This window comes from Leucopleurus acutus (assembly GCF_964270905.1).
Source record: "Leucopleurus acutus genome assembly, chromosome: 8".
Lineage (NCBI taxonomy): Eukaryota > Metazoa > Chordata > Mammalia > Artiodactyla > Delphinidae > Leucopleurus > Leucopleurus acutus.
Window position 1 is genome coordinate 53,372,720 of NC_139151.1, and position 22,766 is coordinate 53,395,485.

A 22,766-nucleotide genomic window follows, 5' to 3' on the forward strand; every position below is an offset into this window, starting at 1 on the left:
GAAGGAGCCAGGACCCAGGAGCGAGCCCTGTATTGAAAACCTACTAAGAGCCAAGCACTTTTTATCTTCGGGGCAATCTCGTAGGGTAGAAGTCTGAGTCTGTCTCGGCTCAGTTAATGCTGCAGTAATAAATGAACTCCAGAATCTCAGCGGCTTAACACAGTGGTTTATTTCTTGCTCTAACCCAGGGAGGTGGAGGGCTCTGCTCTACCTAGTGACTCAGAGGCCAGCCTGATGAAAGCTCTGCCGTGTTTTAGGTGTAGCCTCGGGAACAAGTGGCCACCTTGGTCTCCGCAGCAGGGGAAGAGGTAGTCGGAAGGTTAGGCACTGGCTCTGAAACGCTTTGGCCCAGAAGTGACACGCAGCCGGTGGGCCAAAACTAGTCCCGTGGTCCTGCCTGACTTCTAGGCCTCTGGGAAATGTGGATATTCGATGTGCAGTAACTGCTTCTGCCATAGTAGATATTATGATTTCCATTTTACAGGTAAGATAACTGAGACTCAGAGAATTTTTTTTTTTGTACCTTTCATTTAGTTGTTTTAATCTGGTGTACCTACCAAATAACTCATATTCGGACCTAATAATATTAACACATTCTAAAGGGATTATCAGTAATTTATTTTTTTGACTCGGAGACATTAATTATCTTGTCTGAGGTCTCCCAGCCAAAAAGCACCAGAGCCTAGATCATTCATAACCTCTGATTCAGTCATTTATTTAGCAATTCAGCAAAGACATATTGAATATTGACAAAAAAGGCCCAGGACCGTGCTAGACTCTCAGGATATAACAGGGAACGAAAACAACAACGAAGGAAGCCTCTGCTCTCAGCCCGATGAATGTTTATAACTACAAACTTGGATAAGTTCTCGGCAGTGGAGACATCATGGTTCTCTGAGGACACCTGTTAAGATTTTTGCCTTTCATAGAGAGGGACAGGTAAACTAGGGTCACATTTACTGACGCATCGTGCCAAGTACTTGACTGATGCCTCTCATCGAACTGCCGCAACCCCAAGAGGTAGTTCTTACAATTCCATTTTTTTTTTTTTTTTTGCGGTACGCGGGCCTCTCACTGTTGTGGCCTCTCCCGTTGCGGAGCACAGGCTCCGGACGCGCAGGCTCAGCGGCCATGGTTCACGGGCCCAGCCGCTCCGCGGCATGTGGGATCTTCCCGGACCGGGGCACGAACCCGTGTCCCCTGCATCGGCAGGCGGACTCTCAACCACTGCGCCACCAGGGAAGCCCCACAATTCCATTTTTAAGATAAGAAAACTGAGGTTCACTCAGCAAGGGAAGATGATTGGGCTGGAGGTAAACTCTTCAGCCCCATCCATGCTCACTTGTAAGGAGGACGTGACTGTTAAAATTAAAAATTGAATCTCCTCCTCCACTGCATCTAAACCCAAGAAATGTGGTCTCCTCTAAATCCCCCCATCCAGGGCCTTTGTCTCGTTGGTTCCCCCAACATCCCACGGTGTTACATGTGAACGCAGCTCTCAGCTCTGACAGAGGGGCTCTTGGAGCCTGGAGATGGGGTCGCTCATCCCCACCCAGAGAGCTGGGCCCAGAGCAAGGCTTCTTGAACTCACCTGCAATGAGAGAGAGAAGAAATGCAGAAACATAGGTAGTAGGATCTGAGCCTGACAGGATGGGGTTGAATTTGAGCCTTGGCACTGGTGGGTTCTTCTGTCTGGAATGGTCCCCCTTTTCTCTCTGGCCTCATCTCCCCCCTTCCCTCCCCTCGCACTTTGTGCTACATTTGCACTGACCTCATCGCTTTTCTCCCCTCCTCAGCATATGTGACCACCTCCTCTGTCCCCACACTGGCCCAAGCCACCATCTCAGACCTGGATTCTTGCAGTGGCCTCCTCAGGGGGATCTGCTGCCACCCTTCCCTCCCAGGATCTGACACAGAGGCGTCTGTTAAGACATCAATCAGATCAGATCACTCTTCGACTCAAAGCCCGCTAATGGCTCCCCAGCTCCTGTAGAGGAAAAGCCACAGGCCTAACCCTGACCCACCAGGACTCACCTGACCCGGCCCCTTTTCCCTGCCAACCCCATTCCTCACTCATGCCAGTGGCCTCTTTGCTCTTCCTTGAACCGTAAACACACTCCCACCTCAAAGCATAAGTCATAGAAGCCTTTTTCCAGTCTTGGAGAGAATTCTTCATGCAGAGGGAACAGCAGTAAATAGATCTCCAAGTCACCATCCAAGGGAGCAAAGCACAGATGCGGCTGAATCAGCAAACCAGTGTGTTTGCTGCTCAAGGAGAAGCAGGAGGCCACCAGCGTGAGCAAAAGTGGCTATAGAGGAGGTGAGAATGGAAGGCGGTCCTCACTCTCTGCGTCTTTCTGTGCCCCTCTTCTGTTTCAGTGTTTCTAGGTAGCATTTATCTCCACCTGACGCATTGTATATTACTCTATAAATTTAATTGTCTGTTTTCTGTTCTTCCCCCATTGGAATGTAAGCTCCATGAAAGCAGGAAGTTACTTTGTGTTGTTCCCCACAGGGTTCCTACACCTGGAACACTGCCTGGAATGTAGCAAGTGCTCTGCCTGCCCAGCAGGGCCACGCCCCTGCAGCGCATCACACAGGCACTGTCCCCCCATCCCCATGGGCCCGGGCAACCACAGATCCTCATCTGTAAGCCCCCGGTGCCTGGCACGCAGGTAGGGCCCAGTTACTGTTTGTTGGCCTGAGCTGAGTGGACCAGAGCACTCTGGGAATTGCAGCCCAGGGGCCCTGTCCTTCTCCTCTGCAGGTTCCCTCACTCTCAGTCAGGAGGCAGGAGCCCTCATTGCCAACTGAGTCGCCTCGCTCAACACCTGCCTCGGAAATCAGGAAGATGAGGCAAATGGGACACTAATGAAATTCAGAGAGAAACTAAATTGGGAGGTGTTGCAAACACCGTAGAGGAGGGAGATGTGATTTAAAAGGCTCACTCTCTCTCCAGGGTGGGAGGGGGAGTGGGGACACATAGAGAGCGCTGAGCTGGAGGGAGCATCACACAGGCCCGCCGCCGACACCGCCGTGTGGGGTGGCCTGTACATCACTTTAGCTCAGGGGCTTCACTGCTCTGACTTTAAATGAGGGGCCTTTTCTTTGCTTGACTCGTTTTCTTTGCTTGATTCGTTCATTCATGCCTTCCCACCGCCTTGCCAAAAAAGATGTGAGTGGGCTACCAAATTTTAATTGATTAGTTAATTAAGACCAAGAGCACTTAACGCAAAAATTAAGGTAGAAATTAAGGGAGGAAAATGAGGGAAAGGAGGAAGAAAAGATGATCGGGTTCTTGGGAAGGGGGGTTGCAAACCACTCTCCACAGGATGGCACAGGTTCTTGGGACAAGCACATGGGGCTGTGAATGTGAAAGATCTTTAGGGATAAGAGAGCTCTGGTCCCGTTGCAGTAAGGATGACCAGTGCCTCAGAGTACTTCCTAATCCATTGTCTGTTTCTTCAGTTACAGGCATTGGCTGGCTGCTGTGTGCCAGGGACCCCTCCTAGCTCACTTTTTTCTCTCTGTCTCATTGAGGGCTCACAGTACCCTACAAGGTGGTCTTTCCAAGCTTGTTTTAGAGATGAGGTGACTGAGGCTCAGAGACACTGAGGTGCTTATCTCTTCAGCAGATGGTGCTGGGACAACTGGAGATCCTCATACAAAAACATGAAGTGAGACCACTTCCTCACACCATATACAAATATTAGCTCAAAATGAACCATCCACCCAGCACCCTGGTGGGTGCCACTAGGGTGAGCATTGCCATGGAAGAGTGTTGGGAGGTTGAGCCCTCCTGTTGGCAGGCTTAGGATGCCAGGCAGAGGAGCTGGGATGTTCTGTTATTCTTGTTTAAGAAATGAGAAGCCACCGAAAGGTTTTGCACAGGCATTGATGACTTGATGGTATAAAATTTACATGTGCAGAGGCCTGTAGTCATCAACGGGCAGATAAAAGTCATCCACTACCCATTCAAATTCACTAGCAAATAAAGTCATGTCAGTGATATAGAAGAGACGGGGAAATGAGGAAAAGGAGGAGGAAAGAAACTAACAGCTAAGCAAGCACTCACTGTGTGCTAGGCCTTCACCATGTTATCTAATCAACACAGCAGCTAGGTGGTATTTTCTCCATTTTACAGCTGAATAAACTGAGGCATCCATTCCCTCTCCCCCTTCCCCAGGATACCTTACTAGTAAAGGTAGTGCAGATTCAAACCCAAGTCAGTCTACTTCTAAAGCCCACGATTGCTTTTCCCACGACTCCACCTGGGCTTGGCACTGTTTCTTTGACCTAGCATGTTTACTGCTACATCCTGCTCTTTTAAAAATGCGTTTCTATCTTTCAAGTACACTTTTTTTTTTTTTTTTTTGGCGGTACGCGGGCCTCTCACTGCTGCGGTGTCTCCCGTTGCGGAGCACAGGCTCCGGACGCGCAGGCTCAGCGGCCATGGTTCATGGGCCCAGCCGCTCCACGGCATGTGGGATCTTCCCGGACCGGGGCACGAACCCGTGTCCCCTGCATCGGCAGGCGGACTCCCAACCACTGCGCCACCAGGGAAGCCCTCAAGTACACTTTTTAGCTCTTGGAATGTCGAACAGGAACACCAGTTATGCTTTTTTGTTCCACCCTTTTGGCTTCTACCATGGCAGCTCCCCTGCACACAGCAGACAGTCAATAATCTCGTTTCTGTATTGTTTACTTTTCATAGAAGACTTGGCCATTATTGAGATGTTAGCTATTAACTAGCGTTATTAGTGACTCAGAGACTGCTGAGTGGTCAGGCCCTGCTAGAACCATCCATCCTGGTTGGCGATGGGAACCTGGGAGGTCAGAGGGCTTGGGACAGATTCATTATTTTGCTCGGGTCAAGTTGGAGAAATAATCCTAATTGGAACATCCTACTTCTTGTATAAATACTGAGTAAGGCAAATAAGGCTTCTGAGGCTAAGAATGTGTTGTCACAGATGGTGCCAATTATGGCAGTGAAGCAAGGATAAAAGAACATTGATTGAACTCGTTCTATGGGTTAGTATCTGTGCTGGGCACATTGCATATTTTATCGTCATTATGAAAACCTATGTGTTTTGGGCTCTATGAGATAGAGAGACTCCCATTTTCCATCAATCAAACAGAGACACAGAGAAGAATCTTGCTCAGGGACACATATGTCCTAGTACCTGGTAGAACTGGGGTATGAAGCCAGGTCTGTTTGACTCGCCCTTGGGGGTCACCACGCTGTTCTCCAGCTGGAGAGAAGATGCTGAGTCTTGTCCCGGTGAGGCGCCATGCTTCCACTTGTGAGGTCCAGTGGTCCAAGCAGTGCTGCCATGGCCACCCATACCCTTGTGCTGGTTTCAGGCTCTTTCTGCCCAGACCATCTGTTTATCCTCCAAGATTCCTTTTCCCTCCCTGAGTTTGCACCTTCATCGTCACTCCAAGCACATGGCATGCCCACCACCCTACCATGCTACCGGCCTCTTTCAGTACCCTGTATCTGCTTAATCAATGTCTGGGCTCAGTGAACACATAGATGGTCTTAGGGGGAGGAGGAAGGATCTGGTGACCTAAGATGAAATCTAAAAGGTGATACAGATGGAGCTTGAAACTCAGGAGTTCCCTATTTGCTCAAAAGAGGAATCCCTGTGAGGGAACCATTTTTGGACAGCCTCCGCCAATGTTTTGGGAAGTGAAAACCAGGCAGCTGTAGAAGCCGAGGGTGGAGTTCTGCCCTTTCCCGAGGCCTGCAGGGGTCGGAGTTCATGTAGGGATGCAGCCACTGCTGCGGATGTCCCTGCCCTTCTGCAACCCCTTTAATGTAATCCCTATTTACCTGTCCCCCATCACTCAGGCTGCACAGCCCTGGGTGTACAGATTGATTGCAGAACCATTTATAAACCTCCTTTATTTCCAAATGGGAAAGTCAGTGTCACTCCCATAGGTGGGTTCAGTGACCAGATCCTCATAAAGGTAGGGCTTCCTCCGTGTTGCTATTGGCATCTTCAGCTGCGCATCTCCGTGGCCAGTTTAGCCAAAGCAGCCAAGGTCATGGCCTGAAGGCCCTCTTCCAAGGCTGTAAACCTCTCACCATATTGCCTTGACTCACCTGCTGTGAAATGGATGTGCTTAGATATCTTCCACCCCCCCACTTCTTTGTGAAAGCTCCCCAGGTGGGAAAGAACAGCCAGCCAGCATCTCTTAGCACAGAATCCTTTGCCTCTTTGGATTCTAACCCCGGTGGAGAAGCCGAGCATGCAGAAAACGCTCCACACGTGAGAACAGACATTTGTTGGGAACCTATTATATGTCAACCACTGCACTAGGCATTTCACAGTCCATTTAACCCTCACAACTACCTGTGAGGTAAGCATTGTTATTTCTGATTCACAGACGGGGCCGTGGAGCCTCAGAGAGGGTCCATTACTTGAAGTCACACAACTGGGAAGTGGGGGAGGCTGGAATGGAATCGAGGGCATCTGTGGCCAAGCCCGACTTCTGCCCGCTGGGTTGAAATTAGTAAGAACAAAGCGAGAGCCACCGTCGGCAGCGTGCTCATGACACACCTGACTTGTATTAGCTCACTGAATCGCAGCAACAACCCAGGGATATCAGGTACTGTTACCGTCCCGATATTACCCATGAGGAAACCAAGGCACAGAGAAGTGCTTTCAGAATGAAACATTTTCTGAAAGTGGGTGATCAGGAGGTAAGCCCTAGCCATCTGCCACCGTTGGCTGCTCTGTCATATATACGTCTTGTCTGAAATGAGCAGAGGCCTTGCTCGTAGGATGTACTTAATAATATTTGGTTACTGATAATTAACTCCACGATGTTCTTGCTACCCACTGGAGTTGGAATCCTGGTTGCTGTTAACAGCCTGGGCTAGCCACTGAGCTGCCCCTTGCCGTGGGAGACTTCTCATGGGTCAGGGGATCCTAGAGGTGGAATTCCAGGTGTTAGGAGTCAAGCATGGTAGAAGGATATATAGTGGAAGAGAGCAGGCTCTACAGTCAGGCTGATGGAGTCCGAGCTGGCTTACCAGCTCTGGACTCTGAGCAAGTTACTTAATCTCTGCTTCAGTTTCCTAATACATGAAATCGTTATAATAAGAGCCCCTATCTCAATGGACTATTGTACAGATTTAAAATCTCCTAAGATGCTTATAATCAGGGGTAACTCAAAAACCAGGTGCCCAATAGCTGAAGTGTTGTATCACAGAACATCAGTTGACAGAGTTGGACTTATGAGGTGATCTAGTTCCATGCTTTCATTAGCAGATGAGGGCACTGATGCCCAGAGACAGGCAGTGATTGGCCCAAGACACACAGCATTTTAGTTTTCTGATTCCAATGCTAGGGTTCATTCTGATACTACACACGCACCGTATATAGAACAGCCTCAAGAAGCCTATATGTCAGTCCCATTTATGGAAGTTTTAGTTGGTTATCTGTCAACCTGTTTTTATCTTTTTTGAGAGTCTGTTCTTTGTTTATGCTTTGACTACCCTTATATATTTCTTTAAATATTATACACATTTCTTTTATTTTTGGTATCTGATCGTTTTAGTACTGTAGTACTAAATCTAATCGTTTTAGCACCTGTAGTACTCATAGGTGTGATTCTTTTGTTCATTATTTCTGCCGTCTGTTGCTCACGCTGGCTCATTTCCTCCCATGTTCTGTGAATTTTCAAATCATGGGTTCATGGTTGTTAAAACTTTGTGGGGCTTCTTGGAGGCCTGAGTTGAAAATTCATCGGTCCAGAAAGGAAGGATTTGCATTTTCTTCTGCCAGGTGCCTGGTGGAACCATCGACTTGGGGTCACTTTACATTCAATGCTCAGCTTGGACTTAGGGGTCTTTTCTGGCCACAAGGTAATATGTAGTCAAGCACCAGACCCATGTGAGGACCACTTTGTGATTGGGAATTTTTAGAGGAGACTTTAAAATTTTTTCCTTTCCCTTCACCCAGCCCCAGGGCCAAGTTGCCTCACTGTCTCCTTTTGTGGGGTGGAATTTCGTTTTTTTCTGATTCGCCTGTTCATTAAGGCATAAATGTCTCCCTTTGAAATCCTAACCTAAGTGAGGTCTCAGTCTGACTTCTACCCTTGGAAGGACTTTGACTTTGCTACTTTCCTTGGACCTTTAAAACTAAAATCCCCAGACCACTAGGGACTGGAAGATATCCCCCAGGACTGTCCCCCGCTCAGTGCTTGGGAACCTCTAGGGATTTGTGATATCTCGTGGTCATCTGACCTCTGAGTATTTCCTTCTCTTTCTTGACAGGTCAGCTCTCTATATTTTTTTCATATTTATTTGTTTATTTATTATTTACTTATTTATTTTTGGCTGCACCGAGTCTTAGTTGCAGCACGCGGGATCTTTTAGTTGTGGCATGTAGACTACTTAGTTGCGGCATGCGGACTCTTAGTTGCAGCATGTGGGATCCAGTTCCCCCCCCAGTGATCGAACCCACGCCCTCTGCATTGGGAGCGTGCAGTCTTACCCACTGGACCACCAGGGAAGCCCCTCTCTCTATATATATTTTAAATTGTTTGTTTAATCTGGTATTTTCCATGTCCTGCATTAGGGGAATTCCTTAGCGTGAATAAGCAGCCACATTGCTGGAAACAGAATTTGAAAGCGGTCACCACTGTCTTTCTTTGGTGTGAACAAGGAGCTTCATCATCTAGGATTTCCCTGGTTATTATGGGTTGGCAGTTTATTGTCATTTTGCTCCGGAGTCCGTGAAATACGCCAAGAGAGCCAAGGGGAAGTTTCCAGGCAACAGGCCAAGTCCATCTCTCAGGGTCACCATCATCATCACTCTTCTGAGATCTCACCCTGTGCTCACCTCAACCCCACAGGGGCCTTGACCAAGAACCTTACCTATAGATGTTGTCAAATGAAAGCTCTGATTTTGTGATAACCTTGGAGCAGGCCTGCATGTTACTGCTATGATCCAGCCGTCCCCAGCGTGATCCTTGCTAAAGCTTTAGCCATGTGCAGCAGAGGCAGCGTGAGCACTTGCCCATTGGTTCATTCACTCCACAAACATTTACTGAGGACCTGCTACATACTGTACCCATGTTAGGCCTTGAGATGCAGAGATGGATAAGCCATAGTCCTTCCTCATGTGTACAAGGACATTTACATGGACAATTGACCGTTGTCTGATCATTGCTTTGGCAGAATGAAACTGGAGGTAGAAGGGAGCCAACCCAGCCTCAGGTAAGGAGGTCTAGGCAGGCTTCTCATAGGAAGTGACAAATGAATGTAAAGTATGAGGAACAGATAGCACATCTAGAAACAAAAAGACCATGACTTGCCAGTCCCTCCAAAGAAAACATGGACACTGCACTTGAGAAGAGATGGTACATCTTATTTTCCCTTCCTGGTTTGGGTTTATGGGGTAGACATTGCTGTTGTCCACTCTGGGGCCAACACTGTAACCCTGCTATAATGTACACATCCTCAACAGGGGCACTGTCATCCCCAAAGGGCGAGATGGGTCCTTGGGGGTTAGGGGCGAAAAGAAATCTCAGTTATTACAATGGCTTGTGGTCCTCCAAAGAGCCCAGTACATAACAAATATATAGCATACGTGCGGTATTAACATTTCATGGGAAGTAGGGGAGTTTTGGGGAAAAAAAATTCTATAAAGTCTTCTTAGCAGTAGGGTTTTGGGAATGCGGGGTGGTGGTGGGAAGGATTATAGTGACAAAAAGACAGAACCGCTGGTGTAACTGGATGAGCAGACGCGTTGGAACCAGATACACCTGTTCAAAGCCACCTCTCTCACAACTGGTATAATCTTGGACAAATGAATACCTCTCTCTGTGCCTCAGTTTCCTTATCTGCTACATGGGATAAGAACACCTACCCTCACAAGGTTGTTCTAAGGATTCAATGAAATCATACATGTAAATCTCCTGGCACTTAGTAGGTGCTCAATCAATGCTATTAGGCGTGAGTTCCCTGCCCCACCCAGCCTAACATATATGTGTTCAAGAGAGGGCCCAGAGCTGAAGAGACTTGTTGCAGAAGTTGTTTTAATTGCAGACCATGAACAGCCTGTATAGGAGAATTCCCCTCTGGGGCCACGTGAGTGTGCAATGTCCCAGGAGCTCTTGGGATTATCCAAGAGGGGGATCGGGTGATCCATGTGAGTTATCAAAGACAACACTTCCTGGTTCTCCCTTCAGAGACACAATTAATATTCAGCCTGTTTGGAGCAATTAGTGTCAGGGAAGCTGACACATGCGGGTGGAGTTAAAGCTTTTGAGTGATTGTCTTTTAAGGGAGAGAGTCTGGGATTTTCCCAGGGGTTGCTAGTTAATTTGAGAGGCTCAGCGCGAGCTCCTGGCCTCTGTACCACCATTTAGGGAAGACACTGTTGACCCAGCGCCAGCCAGGTGGGGTGTGAGTAGGAGGGAGTAATCTGTGGAAGGAGGGAGGAAGGATCGCAGGAAGAGGAGGCTTGGGTGGCCTTTCTCTGTTACCGCGAGACTCCATGCTTCACTCTGTGGGCATCCTCACCGGTGCCCCAGTGAGGGCCTGCAGAGATTAGCGTTACCGGAATAGTGCTTGGCACAGAACAGGCCCTCAGTACGTATATGTTGAACAAGTCATGAACTTTCTCCCCTTCCCCTGATAATTGTAACTAATATCATTACTACATACTGTGTTGTTTTACTGTTTTATCTCAACCCTCACAGTAACTCAACTATTATTTTCACCGTCATCATCCCCATCCCCCTTTTACAGAGGAGGACACTGAGGCTGAGAGAAGTTAGGACATTACCCCAGCTGACTAGGTTGCAGAGCCAGGGCAAGAACCAGCTCACCCCGCTTGGCTTCCAACCCTGAGGTCACGTGCACTCTGCTGTCTCTGCATCTTCCTGAGGGCGAGGCCAGAGGCTGGTGCAATTCTGAATCCCAGTGGCTGTGGCACAGGGAAGGGAGAGAGCCACGCCTTGCAGCAGTGGGCCTGTCCCCACAAGGACTGTCTCCTGCAGGGATGAACGGTGTCAGAGTGGGTTCATTGCCTCTGCTCGGCACGTGCCAGAGCACAGGCCCCGCAAATCCAAGCACGGTCTGGAGGAATTCGCTGCAGCTCCCCCAGCTCCTTCAGCCTCAGCGGACACCCCTTCCTCATTCTTCTCCCCGCCACCAAAGGAAACACACACACACACACACACACACACACACACACGAAAGACAGGGAGTCGGGAGGCACTGGAGATAAACTAGGTTATGAAATAATGAAATCACCTCTCGCTCTGTAAAGCACATCGCTGTTGGCCTGTATTTTCCTGTCTGTTCTCTGGTTCATCTTCACAACGACCGTGAAGGGGTGGAGGGTTTGCTGTTGCCGTCTCAGCCGGCAGGCGAGGGCACGCTCAGCCCTGGGCACTGCGGGTTCTCTGGGAGGAGTTCCAGGGCTGGATGACCTTTGACATCTTCTCACCCAACCTCCTCCCTACCTAGACGCCCAGAGCAGGGAGCATTCTCCTGCCCACACAGGTGGTAAGTGGCAGCACCAGGGCTTGAACCTGGAACCCGCTGGCTACAAAGGCCACGTCCTTCCCCTCCTTTGTGTGGGGATGTCTCAGGAGATGGGAGAGAGGCCCTGGACAGCCACTGGGCCCAGACAGCCGGTAAAGTATGGGGACCCTCAAGGAGGACATCATCCAGGTTTGGAGAAATACTGTCCATGCGGCTTCACCGCGCTTGTGTCTTGTCTTGGAGGCTATGGGATGGACTCGGATCCAGCCATGCCCAGTGGCGGCTTAGAGTGGGAAGATAGATGGAGCAGAAGTGGGTGATGTGGAGCTCAGTGGGTCTGGAACACTCTGGAGAGAGGATGCTTCTTGTGCTGGTTTAACAACCTCACCGGGTGCCTTCAATTATGGAAAGAGGTGTTGCCTTATTCTCCAAAACAAGAGTAATATTATCTCACTGAAACATTAACATGAAAGGCAGGGAAGAGGCTCCAAAGAAAAGCAATAAAACCAAGGAGCTGGGCCTTCAGGGGTGTTGAGGAGGGAGCTCAGGGCGGCCTCCAGGATAGCGTCCTCGAAACAGAAGTCTGCTTGTGACTCGTCTCCTTAGTGATTTTCTGTGGCTTCCCCTCGCCTCCAGAGGAGCCCCAAACTTCTCATAGTGTCATAGCAGGCTCCGTAGCATCCCTTTTCTCAGAAGAGTTTGTCATCAACAGCAAAGAGCTCAGGCTCTGGGTTCAAATCCTGTTCCTCCTTCCAAGGTGTGTCACCAGGAGCAAGTTTCTTAACCACCGTGTGCCTCTGTAACTTCGCGTGTAGAATTGACACGACAGTAATTTGTCATGGTGGTGGTTGTTAGGATCAAGTGAGATGTTTCACATAATGCTGTGGGCACAGCGCCTGGCCCATAGCGTTTTCAGTCAGTGTGAATTGTGATATTATTATTATTAGCAGCAGTGGTAGCAGCTGTAATTATAGTACTTCCTTGCCCCAGGGCCTTTGCACATGCCCTTCCTTTGGAGTGGGGAGCCCTTGGGATGCTTTGAGCCTGTCAGAATCTTCCTCATCCTCCCGAGCCTGCCTGGAAGGTGAGCTCTGTGGCAACCCGCCCTGACCTAGGCCGGTGCCTTGTTCCTGCCTCCCTCCAAGGATGGGTCATCACAAAGCCCCCTGGGCTTCTCAGCACGTTGGTTCTAGTTCCCTGGGCCACACAGAGCATTTCTGGGTGTCTGGGGGCCTCCTGAGGGCACCAGGCAGCCCCCATGGGATGTTCATAACACGAATCTGTCACTGCCCCACGCGCTGCCCAGGACTAAGAAGGTCATAATTGATGTTTGCAGGGATTTAGGCAGGGCAGGTTAAAGCTACCTGGGCAGAGGCGTAGGTGGCACACAGGAAGCCAGGGCCACCCCTGTCCCCCTGCACCTGGCAGTAACAGATAGGATCAGGGTCTCATTATCCACCCACTGGAAAGAAAATCCCCAAACAGCTTTAACCTGAGGTTAAAAGGCAGTTCCCAGTGTTTTCTGTTTCCTTCCAACTGGCTTTCTCTACTCCAGCACTGTTCAGACAGCCACTTTGCTGCAATTCTGGAGTTTTCTCAAGGGCCTCAGGAGATGCCAGACTTATCTCTGCCTCCCTTGAGTGCTTCCCCGTTTCATCTGCTCTCTTGGTGATTTTCCCATTTGGGGGCAGCCCACCCACACACCCAGGCCAGAGAAGGAGCTTTGTGACCAGAGGTGGCGTTCTTTCAGACACTTGACCCCGAGGCTGAAGGATTTGGGCAGGCTTCCTGCACCCACGTGAGGCTTAGGATTGCAAAGCACGTAGGTGCCTCGGTCCCACTTCCTGAACACCAGACCTGAGGGGGGCCAGAGCCTTGGTCTCAGTTGTCACCCTGAGCCCTGCACTCTGGGCCACCCTCTTGTCTGCACAAGAGTGGACCACATTAGTAGTATCCCTTCCTCCCTCCCTCCCTCCCTCCCTCCCTTCCCTCCCTCCCTCCTTCCCTCCCTCCCTCCTTCCTTCCCTCCCTCCCTCCTTCCTTTCCCCCCTTCCTCCCTCCCTCCCTCCCTTCCTTCCTTCCTTACCTCCCTCCCTCCTTCCCTCCCTCCTTCCTTCCTACCTTCCTTCCTTCCCCCCTTCCTCCCTCCCTCTCTCTCTCCCTCCCTCCCTCCCTCTCTCCCTCCCTCCCTTCCTTCCTCCCTCCCTCCCTCTCTCCCTCCCCCCTCCCTTCCTTCCTTCCTTCCCCCCTCCCTCCCTCCTTCCCTCCCTCATTCCTTCCCCCTTCCTCCCTCCCTCTCTCCCTCCCTCCCTCCTTCCCTCCCTCCCTCATTCCTTCCTTCCTTCCTTCCCTCCCTCCTTCCCTCCCTCATTCCTTCCACCCTCCCTCCCTCCCTCTCTCCCTCCCTCCCTCCTTCCCTCCTTCCCTCCCTCCCTCCTTCCTTCCTTCCTTCCTTCCTTCCCTCCCCCCTTCCTCCCTCCCTCTCTCCCTCCCTCCTTCCCTCCCTCCCTCCTTCCTTCCTTCCTTCCCTCCCTCCTTCCATCCCTCATTCCTTCCCCCCTTCCTCCCTCCCTCTCCCCCTCCCTCCTTCCCTCCCTCTCTCCCTCCCTTCCTTCCTTCCTTCCCCCCTCCCTCCCTCCTTCCCTCCCTCATTCCTTCCCCCCTTCCTCCCTCCCTGTCTCCCTCCCTCCCTCCTTCCTTCCTTCCTTCCTTCATTTCTTCCAAGTATGAACCCCCTTCACATCAAAAAGTAGAGTAGGGCTTCCCTGGTGGCGCAGTGGTTGAGAGTCCGCCTGCCAATGCAGGGGATACGGGTTCATGCCCCGGTCCGGGAAGATCCCACATGCCGCAGAGCGGCTGGGCCCGTGAGCCATGGCCACTGAGCCTGCACGTCCGGAGCCTGTGCTCCGCAGCGGGAGAGGCCACAACAGTGAGAGGCCCGCGTACTGCAAAAAAAAAAAAAAAAAAAAAAAAAAGTAGAGTAAATACTATAGTAAAAATCCAAATACCTGCCACCCAATTGCAGGACTAAAGAAAGCATTGTAGGTATTCTAATAGCCAAACATGAAATGAGTCCAGATGTCCTTCACAAAGTGAATGGTGTAACAAGTTGTGGAAAGAAGTGAACCGTTGATACCTGCAACAACTTAGATGGGTCTCTAGAGAATTGTGCTGTGCAAAAAATTAAAGCCAATTCCAAATCATTGCGTACTGGCAGATTCCACTGATAGAATATTTCGAAATGACAGAAGTTTAAAAGTGGAGGTCAGGTTGGTGGCTGACAGGGTTTAAGGACAGGGCTAGGGGTTCAGCGTGGAGTGGGTGGGTTATAGAAGGGCAACACTGAGATCCTTGCAGTATCTTGACTGTGATGATGGATACGCAAACCTAGACAGGATAAAAGTGGGTAGAATTTGACACACGCGTACAGGAATACAAGTGACACTGTAGAAACCTGAATAATATTGGTGGATTATATGAATATCAGTCTGCTGGTTGTGATAGTATATTTTGCCTTTGCAAAATGTTACCATTGTCGAAACTGGGCAAAATACATAAGGGATCTGTGCACTCTTCTTACAACTGCTGCCCAGTCTTATTCCTCTCCTTCCTAAGAAGCAACCAGTATCCAGAATTTGGTACTGATCATTCCTACACCCGTTTTTAGACTTTTGCTGCATATGCACCTGTGCATAAGTGACGTAGTGTTGTTTGGTATGTTTTTAAACTTTGTATACATTGTATTTTGTTGGAATTTACCTACTGTGTATAATAAATTGTGTGAGTGTAACAGTTTATTTACTCTTTCTCTTATTGATGGACTTGGTTATCTCCAGTCTTCTGGTGTAAACTGCGCCGCCATGGACCTTGTTCACGTTCCCTTGTGCCTTGTGCAAGAGTTTATCCAAGTGATACCCTAGGGACACTTGGAACGTCCAGGTCATAGGGCATGTGCGTCCTTAGTTCTACTTGAATGGCTAGGTTGTAGGGCATGTGTATCTTTAGTTATGCTAAACACTGCCCGGCATCTTTCCAAATTATACCTATTTATTCTCCCTCAGACAGTGTATCAGAATATCTGGGGCTCCGCATCTTTGCCAATGTGGTAATGTCAAACTTTTGAAAATTTTGCCAACCCACTGGGTGTGAAATAGTATCCTCCTGTTTAAATTTCCTTGGCTTCTTCTCCCATGAATCATGATGCCCACATCCTATCTCTTCCACCCGGACTAGGAGCTCCTAGTCACAAGTTCCCAGATAATTTGCCAAACTCATAATAGGGGATCAAGATGTGTTGAATGAATGAAAAAAATTATAATAATTCTAGATGCTCTTACTTGGAAGGATCATGACTTTCTTTTTCATACTTTTAAAATATTTACTCATGGGCTTTAAAAAAGAATATCTTGGTTGAGATATAATTCATCATTTAAAGTATATGATTCAGTAATTTTTAGTATATTCACAGAGCTGTGCAACCATCACCACAATCAGTTTGAGAACATTTTTGTCACCCCCTCCTCCAAAATACCCATATCTATTACGGTCGCTCCGGATTTCTCCCTAACCCCCCAGCCCTAGGCAGCCAGTAATCTCCTTACTGTCTCTTTGAATTTTCCTATTCTAAACATTTCATGTAATTGTAATCATACAGTATGTGCCCTTTAGTAATAGGCTTCTTGCACTTAGGATAATGGTTTCAAGGTTGTAGAATGTATAGTACTTCATTTCTTTCTATTTCTAAATGAATTCCATTGTATGGATATATCAATTCATCAGTTGATAGACATTTAGATTGCTTTCACTTTTTTACTATTATAAATAATGCTGCTCTAAACATTCATTTACAAAGTTCTTTGTGGATATATGTTTTCATTTCTCTTAGGCATATACCTAGGTGAGGAATTATTGGATCACATGGTAAATCTATGTTTAAGCATTTGAGGAGCTGCCAGACTGCTTTCAAGTGTCTGTAGCGTTTTGTGTTCCCACCAGTAATGTATGAGAGTCCCAATTTCTCCACACTTATTATTATTATTTATTTTTTTGATTACATCTCATTCATGGGCTTTTGAGTCAACCAACCTGGGTCTAGAATCACAATTTTGCTGTTTACTAGCTGTGAGACCATCATTAACATTTCCCTCCATTGTCTTCCTCTGTAAAATGGGATTATTATTACCCGCTTTTCAGGACGGTTGTGAGAATGGATTAAATAAAACAATAGGCTTATAAAACCCTTAGCACAGTCAGGGGTGCAGCCAGCTGTCCTTGGAACAAAGTAATAGAGATAACTTATCATTATGGGTCTCCTCTAGTCTGCTGTCTTTCTGACTGGGTTACTCTTAAGTCACCTAGAACCTCCGTGAGTACCTCTTCTCCATTGGCTGGGGGCTAAGCTGTGAGTGAAAAGCCCAGAGAGCTGCCCATCATTAATGCCCAGAGCTCAGAGCGGATGCCAGAGGAGTTCCACCGTAATGGCAATTCCCAGAGCTTCCAGGGGCCACCACTGTGTGCTGTCCCACCGTGGCAGGGTCTCACAAGGCAATTCCCCACCCCTGTCAGGATAGAAGGGCAGAGAACCTTAGCAGGCCCCAGTTTAAGAAGCCTCAAATTGGGTCTGAACCACTTGAGTTTCTTTAAATAGTTTTTTTTTCTCCTTTTCTTTGTCAGAGGCCCCAGTTTTCAGTCCATCATTTTTGCAACAATCACAAACGTTATCTGCACACCCAGGCATTGTATCAGAAAAACAAAAAAGATGATTGCTTCGTGATTGCTGCTGGTGGCCATTTTGGTGATGACTCCACGGATGGGAAGGATGCAGCTCTGTGTTAGAGCAGCAGAGAACAGCAGAGCTCAGTCATGCCAGGGCATGGGGAGGGAGGACAGGGGGAAAGTTCTTCACACTGGGGGAGACCTGGCAGTCAAAGTGGCAGTGGCTCACGGGACAGGGTCTGTTCATGGCCCTGACACGTTCAGGAGGCACAGGCTTATCTCCATCCTAACTCACTTGCCCATTCCTCCCCACCTTAGTCAGCGAAGCAGAAACCTGGGTACTCTCTTGATTCTGCTGCCTTTTTTGTCCTGCGCATCTAATCTCTCAAATGCATCCATTTCTGTCCATCATCTCACTCCTGCATCACTGCAGCAGCCTCCTTACTGTCTCCCTGCCTCTCTGCCTCTAGCCTTGCCCCTCCCAGTGGACCATCCATGCTCCAGCCCACAATGATCTTCCCATAAAACAAATAAGAGCAAGTCACTTTCCACCTTAAACCCCTACAAAGGCTTACTTTTGCCCTGAGAATAAAATCCAGCTTAAGCCACTCACCCATCTCTTCTCCACGCTTCTACAGCTTACTGTGATCTCTGCTACTGCATCAGCTATATCAGGGGATCATTTATCTGTCTTCCCCATCCACCCCTGGGTTCTCTAAGGACAGGAATTCTGGCTTATTCATGTCAGTATCCTTACATATAACAGAATTTCTGACTCATGGTCAGCACCCCCCAAAATGTTTGCTTCCCCTTACCTTTGAATAGTTGTTACAATTTCTAGAACTCTTCTGCCTTATTTGTTTCTCTCTTTGACCCTCACCACTCTGAACTACAGAGATTAGTTGTTATTCCCATTTTACAGATAGGAAACCTGAAGCTCAGAGATGATTAGTGATGGTTCAAGCCTCCTACACACCATGCAGATGACAGAACTATACTGGCATACAGGTCTTCCAGAGGAGGCAACACTAGAACCCCATGAAGAAGGCCAGACAGGTTACTATTGCCGGTGGTTCTCAAACTGTGGTCCCTGGACCGCCAGCACCAATATTGCTATTAGAAATACAAATGTGGGGCCCCATGCACAAGATTATAGAATAGCAAGTGGTCAAGCCCAAACTTCCCAGCTATCTTCCAGCCAAGATAGCATTCTCTGTGTTGTCTGATGTCTTACTTCTGGAGTTACTCATGTCCTTCAGCCCTAGTCATGGGCTCTGCTGCACCAGTTAGAAGGTAACCTTCTTCCTACAGACCCTCTGCAGTATGGCCTTTTTTCCATAAACTCAGAAAGCTATGTGGGACATAATAGTGCCCATCCTTCGAGCATACTTCCTACCAGGACTGATTAAACCTGGTCTGACAAGTGTCTCTCCTGGGTGACTCTGAGTGTTGAGGTGACCAGAGTATGAGTCACTTGTAATGCCCCGGGTAGAAGTATTTCCAAGGCAGGATCATCCTTCAGTGTGAACAGAAACTACATTGTCAGGCCCAAAATTCAGAGGCTGTGCTGTGCCTGGAGCAACAGCCTTGTCCTCTCCTGCCCTGCCTTGACTTTGAAACATTCTGTCAAGAATGATCAGCCCGGAATTGAAAGGCCTCCACATGCCAGCTGAGCAAGAGAGAGGTGGGATGAAGATAGAAGTTTCCCTCAGTGGTTTTGCTGGATGCCCACGTCCCTCAAAGACACCAAGCATGGCCACACAGTGATGAGGAGTAAGCCTAGAAGGCCTGGCCTGCATCCTCTGATGTGTGACCTTGGATGATTCTTGCCCCCTCTGGGCTAGATTTGCAAAGCTGCGAAATCTCCAAGGCCATTTCTGGCACTGATGTGGCACCTATGGCATGTCCTAGGGGGACTGCAGTGGGAGTCTGGCCGCTTTCTCCCAACTTCACAGATGGGGAGTCAGTTGATACTGCAGAACACAAGTCAGTCCCAGCTGTTTCAGCTGAAATTGTGTGGCCGTGGCGTCTGAAAGACAAGGGGAGAGGAAGGAGGGAGGTCAGTGTCCTCCTGTATCTCAGTGTCTCTGGCTCTGAAGGGCTGTTAAGGGTCATCCCGTCCTTTCCAGTCTGCCTGTCCATTCGTAAGTCTCCTCTAGCCCATTGGTTCTCAAATTTCGCTGTGCACCAGGATCACCTGGAGGGCTGGCAAAAAAACAGACTGCAGAGCCTCAGCCCCAGTTCCTGAGTCTAGTAGATCTAGGGTAAAGCACCAGAATTTGCATTTCCAGCAGGCTCCTGGGCGATGCTGCTGCTGTTCTAGCGTCACAGTGAGGACCCCAGCGCTGCGGCATGTTGCCCGGCGGCCATCCTACTTCTGCTCTCCTGTGTCCTGTGATGGGAGCTCTCCCTCCTGAGGCGGCCCTTCCAACCCTTGGGCAGACCCTCCTTAGATGGCATTTGTAACCTGTCTCCTCTGTGGCTTCCACCTACTTTTGATAAGTCTTAGAATCCAAGGCAAGTACAAAGACTTGAAGGTGAGAATAATCACAGTTACCCTGTCTTGCCAGGCACTGGACCAAGCACTTTATACGCAAAACTTCGTCGATCCCCTCCAATTATATAGGGATTAAAATATTCTTTCTACCTCCCAAGATCACTGTAAAAATCAAAACAATCAAAAACTATGAAATGACTTTGGAAACGTATACACTGTTAAGAGTTTTGTTTTTAAGCTTTGTATTAGTTTGCTAGGGCTGCTATAACAAAATGCCACAGACAGCGTGTTTTAAACAACAGAAATTTATTTTTTCACAATTGTGGAGACTAGAAGTCCAAGATCAAAGTTCCAGCAGGTTTGCCTTCTCCTGAGGCCTCTCTCCTTGCCTTAACAGATGGCTGCCTTCTCACTGTGTCCTCCTTTGATTGTCCCTGTGTGTGTATTGTCCTAATCTCTTCTTCTTATTCCAGTCCTATTGGATTAAGGTCCACCCACATGACCTCATTGTACCTTAATTACCACTTTAAAGGCCCTGTCTCCAAACACAGTCACATTCTGAGGTGCTGGGATCAAAGCGTCAGCGTATGAGTTTGGGGAGGACACAGTTCAGCCCATAACAAACTTCTAAATAAAGCTTGATGAATGATTAGCTGTGTGGCCACAGAGAAGTCACCTAACCTCTCTGAGGTTGTTTTCTTCATCAGGGCCCAGCTTGTAATGCTTCTAGGTGCCATGAAAGGATCTAAGCGGAGGAAAAAGATACTTCAACTTCCTAGGGAATTGGATATAGAGATGAAAGGTGATCAGGATGGAATCCGGCTGAGAATCAGAGGAGGAAGCCCACTGTCCAGCCACCACTTTAGGCTGGAGGCACGGGGCCCTAATTCACATAGGGGAGGGAGTCTGCAGAGGGAGACGGCACCGTCACATCATTCCAGAGCTTTGGGGAGAGGCAGGGCTCCTGGGGAGATCATGTGTGTAAGCCTTTGCCAGCTTGCCCCTCCCCACCCCAATCCACCAGCTAATCTCTTACTCATCTGCAAAGTTTCCGGCCAGGATGCCACCATCATATCCCCCCACCCCCACCCCGTGGATTCCAGAACTTCCCAGAGAGGGGAGGAGTGGTGGGAGAACGTGGGCTTTAGAAACAAGCTAAATAGCTATCAACAGGAGAATCATTAACTCAATGATAGTTCAGTAGAGCTTGGTGGTGGTGGTATTATCATTACAAGCATCTACTGAGCAGTTTTAAGGAAAGTACTATACTTTACCCGAAATGAATACTATTATTGACCCCATTTCATAAATGTGAAAACTGAGGCTGACAGAATTTAAGTAGCTGCCCATGGCCACAAAACCTGCAAGCCACAGAGTCAGGACTTGAACGCAGATCTTTCTGAAGCAAAACATATGTACTTTAACCTCTATATTATACTCAAATTAAAAAATCGCATTGGAGAAGAATACTTAGTGACAAAGGAAAATACCTTTGATGTGATAGTGGAAAAAAAGACATAAAATGCACTATCCCAATTCTATAAATAAATGTATGTGTGTGTGAGTGTGTGCTTGCATGTGCGTGTGTGTGTGTGTGTTTAGAGAAGGGAAGAGAGAGGCAGAACAGAATAAGATTAGCGATTATTTCTGGATGATGAGATTACCTTTCAGTGTTTTCCATAATACCTAGAATAAATATAATACTTTTAAATCAAGGGGAAATGGATTTTTTAAAGTGGAAACAGATAGAGCAAGGGATTTAGAAGGAGACAACCTGGGTGAGACCCCCAGCTCTGACTCCCCCCAGCATCTGGAGCTGCTATGCTGTCTCTGAATCCTTCTGAAGGATTCTTTCTGGGGCTGGTGGGGAGAGAAAAGGAGTTAGGAAGCGTACCTGATTGGGGTTCTATTTTTGAAAGAGGCCTGCGTTGGCATCTCTAGAGGTGGAGTACAGTGTATTTCCCTAAATAACCACTGCTATTTATAGAAGGCGCCAATGAACTGCACCCAAGGAGAGAGGGAAAGAGGAGCGACTGGATGCTTCTAGACACCCTGCGGGTCCTGAGCTGGATCTCAGTCCCTGTCTTCAGAGGTGCCTGCCTGGGAAGTTGCCCACCAGCCTTGCTGTGCCCTTAGTTGGTGCAGCAGCAGGGCCGCTGGTGTCCCTTCTGCTGTGACGGCAGAGAAGGCTGGGGGGCCAGCTTGAGAGGACCACTTTACACCCTTGAATGACATGCTCTGTACAAGCATTGTCAGCTTCTGGGGCAGGATATGTCCGGATTTGATGTCTCTTTCCCGAGGCAAGAAAATCGGCAGAGGAGGATTACTGTCTGGGGGCAAAGCCCCCAGGATGTGTTTGTGAAAAGTTGTAGAGCTGGGCTGAAATTGACAGAGGTTAGAGACGGGTAGAATCATAGATTCTTGGCCTGCAAGGGCACTTCAAGCAGCCGCCCTGCAGAGGGCCCTGTCCAGCCCTGGGCTTGCATTCCTGCAGGGAAGGGCACGTCCGCCAGGAGAGCCCCTCCCATTTCTGGAGAGTCGGTTGTTTACAAGCTTGCTCCCAGAGGCATGGCACATCCTCTGCCCAGCATACGTGATGATTAAATGTAAACATGGTGATCCTGAACTTGAATGGCCTGCTTACCACGATTATCAGGTAGTGTGATCAGTATTCCAGCTCTACTCTCTCATTTAATCTTCGCAAAAGCGTTCTGAGTTAGACATGGTGTTATTCCTATTTTGTAGACGAGGAGGCTGAACCAATGCCATGATAATAATGATATCAAATGTTTATATACTACTTAATGTGTTCCAGGCACTCTTCTGAGTGGTTTGTGTGAATTAACTAATTGAATCGTCACAAAGACTCCTGGATGTAGGTAGCATTAGCATCATCTCCAATTTGGAGATGGGGCCGCCAAGGCACAGAGAGGTTAAGTATGTAACCTAAAGTCACAGAGCTTGTAAGCGGCTGAGGCAGGATTTGAACCTGGCACTGCAGCTCCAGCAGCTGTGTTCCTGACTGCCAAGGAACCCAGCCCGCTT